At 42.6% G+C, this 7096-nt stretch overlaps 1 long non-coding RNA gene across 1 annotated transcript; it reads right to left on the reverse strand.

The window, feature by feature from the left end:
• Positions 1 to 203: 203 nt before the first annotated feature.
• LOC109770642 (uncharacterized) lies at positions 204 to 5600 on the reverse strand. Its single transcript, XR_005759643.3, has 3 exons — positions 5162 to 5600; positions 1448 to 5048; positions 204 to 999 (listed from the first exon to the last, which is right to left on the reverse strand). It is a non-coding gene; the product is annotated as an uncharacterized lncRNA (long non-coding RNA).
• Between the last annotated feature and the right edge of the window lie 1496 nt (positions 5601 to 7096).

Genomic DNA, 7096 nt, shown 5'->3' on the forward strand with positions numbered 1-7096 from the left:
TACGTTGGAGACGTATCAGGGCGGTAGAAGGCCCATGGATCATACGGCCCATAGAAGGCCCATGGATCCCACGGCCCGTAGAAGGCCCATGGATCCTACGGCCCGTAGGAGGCCCATGGTTACAACAATCCGTGTGTTTCCATGATGATTATTGTGGCCTAGTTAGCAAAAATAGGTTATTGTGGCCACTAGAAAAACGCGGAAAAAGAACTGTAGTGACTACAAGCAAACAACTAAACAAGACAATACGGAAATAAATAAGCAAGCAACTAACGCTAGCCTATTACAGCTATTACACATATTACATCCACTAGGCATCGAAGTTCGCCACCAGTGCAAATATAGGGAACAAAGCAGCATATTACATACACTGGCCGTCAAAATTGGCCACCAGTGCAAATAAACGCGGCATCAAAACAAGTCCATAAGTGAAACAACTTCAGAAGAGCTCAAGAAACGTTATCCTGGGTATCCACCATGCTGGCAACAAGCTTAGCAAGCTTATTAGCTTTGTCCTGTTTGGCGCTAAAATCCTCCAACGCTTGCTGTTGCACTAGAAAGTATGCATCTGAATGCTCCACGGACTTCTGCAGTCCTTCCGCTTCTTGTCGCAGCACAGCTGATCGATGTCTTTCAGCTTTTAGTTGAGACTCAAGAAACCGAACTGATCCAGACAGTGAGTTTGAATAGCTTGTGCAAGCGGTAGTGGCCAATAACTCGAACAGTAAACCAAGACAGGACTTTGGGGTTGTCTCACTGTCTTCAAGATAGTTTTCCTTTGTTGTTTTATCAGCTTTGTTGGAGACCAACAAGGATGTCTCACTATCCTGAACCTTATCTGCATTAGTTCCTTTACCATTGCTTAATAAGGCACTATGTGTGGGTTATGTGTGGTAGGGCTGGTTCTCGTGCATGTACAATCGGGGTGCTATCTCCTCCAAATGGTAGCACTGTTTTATTTGAAGACCGTGTTTTTACTCCGCTAGATACTGCCATCACCTGCTATAATTCAAATGGCTGATAAACAGGAAACATAGTTGAATATATGAACATTGTATGACAGACAGATGCAATAGATAGTGTGGAAAAAAAGAGGGCATGAAATAGTTGACATGTATCTTGTTTAACTAAACTGGATAGCATGACATAATTTCACATATATGATGTCTATCTAAACTGGATAGCATAGCATAACATAATTCAAAGATATGATGACTAACTAAACAGGATCGCATGACATAATTCACATACATGTTATCTAAGTAATCAGGATCGCATGATTTAATTCACATCTATGATTTATATGCTAAGCAGAGGGCATTCGCATATATGATGTCTGAACTAAGGACGTGATGTTGAATATTGTGTATATGATGTCTAAACTATGCAATGCAAGACACTATATGCATGGTATGAGCAGTATAACCGTGCCAATTAGAGCATACACCTCGGTGGGGGAATATGACTGGTCATCTGCCTCTGAATCAATCTCTGAGGAGCTATCGGGACCCAGCAAGAGATCTGCTTCGACAGGTAGCACTGTCTGCTCTGAAGGCCTTGTTTTCACTCTAGATTTTTCCATCACCCACTCAAATGGCTGATTCACTGGAAGAGTAGATTAATATACAAACATTGTCGACAAATGGAAATGTAATGAAGAAAAGGATGGGCAAGATATCATTCAAATATATGATTCCTGGTTAAACAGGATGGCATTGCACATTTCACATATATTCTGACTGGCTAAAAGACATGAGACTGCATAATTCCCATATCTGATATTGAAACTAAACATCTGGCATTACAGAACATGTCTAAACTAAGCAGATGACATATATGATGTCGAAAATAGGCACTTCAAGGCAACATATGCATGATAGGAAAAATGCCCGTGCGTTGCAATGGGGAAAAAATAATACAAGCTCATAGCCCAATAATAACCATAGCTCAAGATCCGAACTATACCCTATACACTCGTCCATCATACTACCTCTCGCAATTGACATCAAATGTCATGGACTTGTTCCACTGAGTGTCATTGACTTTTTCCATTGAGGTAGGATGGGTCCCTCACATGTCCCCGCATGACCACTTAGTGTCCAATCGCCGCCTAATGGGCGCCAATTTGTCGCACCACACATGCACACAACTCGAGGCCATGGGGTCTAGGGTCGAATTTTTTCTCCATGAGTTTGATTTCTCCTCCCCTCGATTTGCCAACAAAACCGAAGCTCAAATCAGTCTTCCACCCTATTTGACCCTTCTTGAGGCACCAACCGATTGGAAGGAAGCCCAACGGCTCATATTTTCATAGTCCGAAAGAGGTTCCACGGTTTGGACTTCAGACTCGAGATGGCTCATTTTGGAACTCGCATTGAGCACTGTGACAAAGAAAAAAAGGGAAAAAAACACACAAAACCAAATGAAGCATGTAGTTAGTTCTGTGGACTAAGGAAAACTGATTTAAGTACAATACAACATGAATCACATACTTGCGCCCTGGTTAACATGTTTGCTACCACAAATGATTTACATTGTAACACTAAGATACAAACAACAATAGATGTCCTAGCCTTTTCTTAAAAATGAAATTCTTTGCATCAAACAAAGGCATCATTAAGTTCTCAAGTAACACCAACTTTTTATCACCAAACAGGCACAACCAAAGTGCTAGTCTGGTACTAACTTTCATCCACCCCACCGCATGAATAACTTCAACATTGCACGACAACGAACAGCGAGAGTGCGCAGTCAAGAAAAAAGCAGGCAAAACAAAAAACATGTGTCCGACTGAAAATGCAACTTTAACTATCCGACTGAAACCACAAACAGTTAACCCAGCAGTCAGTCGCTGCTGCAAGACAATGCGACTTTAACTATCTGACTGAAACCACAAGCTACAGGCCTGAAGAAGAGATGGCACAAATCCTCAACTTAACTAACTGGCCACTTCTATTGCTGGAAAAACATCTCTCTCCGTAGCACAGTACCATCAGGTGACACCAGCCGGCAGCCAACAAACCAGCTTTGTTCGGTTAAAATTAGATCCCAAATGAATCCCCAAATCAAAGCAGGGCAGCACCGCACCAGCAGATTATAACCTGATCATAGAACATGAAGCAAAACATAATTGTGGAAGACTGAAGATTATGTGGGCTTGTTGATTCCAGCCCGGAGATTTGAATCCCTGAAAATAGGGCAGTATTAAGATGTAGATTTCTAGAGTTGTTACACTGTTGTTTGTATACCTGTGCAAAAGAAGATTTAAGTACAATTACATCCTATTAACCTAATGCAATAATTCAAAATAATCAACCGAATAGCATTTACTGAACATGAGAACTTATTCTTGGAATATGTCAGAAAGGAGATCAGACACCATCAATAATAGGTTAATTAGAAAATAAATGACATGTCAATTGGCATAGAAAATCTTCAAGTCATATTTGACATGAAAATTTGACTATTACAAATGGCAACTAAATTACACGAGAGAAGGAAAACATCAAGAAGCTAGAGAGAAAATGGACCTGAAAGAACCACCTGAACATACAATTGCACCAACAGGAAAGAAATCCGTCTCCATGGATCAAAGTTGTTTTCACTCTGTCGAGATACGACGAGCGGGCTATCCGTACGTAGTGGAGTATACATACGGCATAATCTGATGTCATCGGTTCATCAATTGATTGAAAAGAAAAGGTTCAGACCAAGCATGCATGAGCACATCCCAGGAGGTCCTAGCATTGACTTCCTACACCTATAACAGATTTTAGTACCATGGAGCAGTATTTTCCATATGCGATCATCCTCCCCTACTGATCCGGTCACGTGAAGTTTAACAAGCCAATGCAAGTTTTAACTGTCGGACTGAAACCACACACTATAGGCCTGAAGAACAAAAGGCAAAAAATCCTCAAATTAACTGACCGGCCGCTTGTACTGGAATAACATATCTCTCCGTAGCGCATTATAGCATCATGTTAAACCAAACGGCAGCAAACAAACCAGCTTTGGCCAATCAAAAATAGATCCCATAGGAATTCCCAAATCAAAGCAGAGCAACACTGCACCAGCAGATTACAACCTGATCAGAGATGCCCGACCAAGGGCAAGGAGAGGAGGGCATACCTTGGCGGTCGTCGTCGGATCCTCGTGAACAGCCTGGCCTACCTGCAGCTCATCCAGAGAATATCGTAGATTTTGCTGCAAGAACCCGACTCGCCACATCAATGACCAGCAATCCACCTGCAAGAGGGCACAGGTGGAGGCCATGACGGCCGTTGTCAACGATGTCGCCTACCTCGCCGGCTCCCAGCTCGCCACTGCCAAGGCCTACCGCAACATCAAACTCCCCACAACGCTAACTTTTCCAAATGAAGGAAGCAAAGATCATTTAACAACAATAATTTGTGTTCTCAAATTTAACATCCTTCAGAGCACCAGGGTCTCTAGCTCTCTGCCAATCTAAAGTTTCAAACGGTCCAATGCCAAAACTTCACAAAGTCACCACAAGCTTATCTTCTACTGTTTTCGAAAGAACTCCTAAGAATTTCAGGTATCAGAGACCCGAGCATGGAAGACAAAGCTTGGAAATGTCATGGTGATGTCACTCCTAATCGATGGCAGAATTAGTTTGAGAAATATATGCAGAACAGAGGTACTGGGAGAATGTTATAAACTGGCACGTCTAGGATTCTGATCTACAAAAATAGAACACATAATGTTTCTGGCTTGCTTGCAACTGATGCACGAACTGAAAACATTCGATGTGCTTAACATTCAAAGGACTGATGTGCTTGATGGCGATTTGAACTACATGTTTTCTTATCTTATCCATCACCGTAACCACATACAAAAATAGTATAAAATCACCATTTTGATGTAAAAAGCATCTAAATAGACGATTGGCAATAGTACTGCACATAGCTAAATGATTTGAACTGAGTTGACCTCTTGTAGAAGGCTGAAGGTCATGCTACCTCGTTGATTCCACCATGTAGAACTAAATTCGCGTTGTTGGTGTGGTTGGGCATTTCATCAAACACCTGGAAAGATATAGTTTAATTAGTACCAGTACATAGTGATTTTGATGCTTACCAACGCCAACACTGGGATATGAGCGGGCAGCATATAAGTTGCCAGATCAAAATTATTGCACCTTGATCCGCCATTATGTGTCTGTAGGTGGTCTTAGACAGTGCGGACGACGGCGACATGTGAGATTGCATCCAGTGTGCTCAAAGGGGCGCGTGGTGACGGAGGCCGACAGCGGCGGCTGCGGCAAAGAGGACCAGGGGGCGTCGGCGTCGAGGGCGCACACGAGTGGAGCAGGACGATGGACCGGCGACCTTGGCATCGGCGATGGGGTCGATCCGGCCAACTCGATCCAAAGCAGAGAAGCACGACACGGGTGTAGGAGGTTGGAGATTGAGGAGGTTGCGGGCTGGGAAGGGGAAGGGGAAGGAGAACAGGAGGTCGGCGGATGGCCGGAGAAGAAGATCGGCGGCGGCGGCGATCGCGGTCGCGACTCGAGAGGAAGCGGCCGGAGAGGACGTTGTGCGAAAGGATCGCGGGTTGAATACTAAAGAGTGCGGGGTTCTTTTAATAAGAGTGAAACATTTTCTCATATACCCACTTTAAAAAGGAGTGCGGGTTGAATAGAGAAAACAGAAGGGACGTTTTTGCAAAAATGTTGCGACGGTGAACCCGACAGACTCAACCCATGCTTTATTATTAAAAAAAAAAAGAGCCCGTGCGTTGCAACGGGACACAAATTTTAACTTATTAATTCCTCTAGAAAGGATGAACGGGTTAACTCTGCATCCTTTGAATAGTAATGCTTAATTTGTGTGATGCTTGAATTGGATGGTGAACAACAAAAACTCACCTCATCTCTCATTTTTCCTAATGTCTATCCTCTGCTAGCTTCATGAAGATGACCTCTTTAAATACTCTACATAGTACCTGTAGAAAGCAAATAATATGATTAGTTTTGGAGAACAATAGTTGGGTAAATAAAATATGATGCTATTCTTTTCATTACAGAGTGATGTGCCAGTGAAAAGTACCCATATGCATGTCTTCACTCTTAACAATCTCATGCCACGATTGCATTCGCAATCTAGGGAGAACTTTTCTCAGATAATGGGGAAAAGATCAAACTATCAGATAAGATTTATTTTTCTCTCTGATGAATTTTTTGTAATAACGAAAAAACTATCATAAGATCTCTTTTCCTGGTCTGATCAATTTTTGTAATAATGAAGCAACTATCAACTATTGGATGAAATGAATTACCCAAAAATATAGGGAGAATTATTTGAGTGAAGCTATAAGAAATGAATAAAATCATCCAGTAAGTTAGTCCACATGAAATCAATGAACATACTTCTCATGTCGCTGGCAGATTACCTTTGATAAACTATAAGCAAATAGTTATAGTTTTCTTGTCAAGAAAGGCAAACAAAATCCATCAGAAGACGTTAACTTACCATGGAATTGTATGTTTGTGTATCTTGTCGACAGAAGGTCTTAGCAACTGTCAAGTTTGGCAACTAAGCGGTGCCGAGTAATTTACTTCATAATTATGCACTCTGACAGGTAGCAATAGCAAGGTATTCCAGCGTTATTCCCTTTCGAATATAACGTTGTCGCCATCCCTTCCATCCGTCCTCTGATCTCCCTCTCCCTGGTGATCAACATTATTAGAATTCAGAATAGGACCAACAGTTTCTTACTTTACGGAACCCGAAAAACCATCGAGCGACCAGAGGCACAGCCACACACGCACACACGCGGATTCCATCGCCATCAATTTTCTTGAATGGATAGATAGATAGTACACTACATCATCCAATACTAAAAAGTATTAGTGGTCTTCCGCTCTTCCTTGTTGAAGCTTTGTCTGAAGTACATCTAGCCCCCATCAACTCAAAGGGAAACAAAAGAAGAATTCAAAATCGCGATTGCTGCTATCGATCACAGTCATGGCTCTTCACAAGCTTCTGCCGGCCTCCGTGCAGCCGCCCTGTAGAGCTACTCCACCGCGGCCGCGCACTTCGACGGCGGCGCAGCGAGGGCAAAGGCCAAGCCG

Source organism: Aegilops tauschii, chromosome 6 (genome assembly GCF_002575655.3).
Source record: "Aegilops tauschii subsp. strangulata cultivar AL8/78 chromosome 6, Aet v6.0, whole genome shotgun sequence".
In the NCBI taxonomy this organism is placed as follows: Eukaryota; Viridiplantae; Streptophyta; class Magnoliopsida; order Poales; family Poaceae; genus Aegilops; species Aegilops tauschii.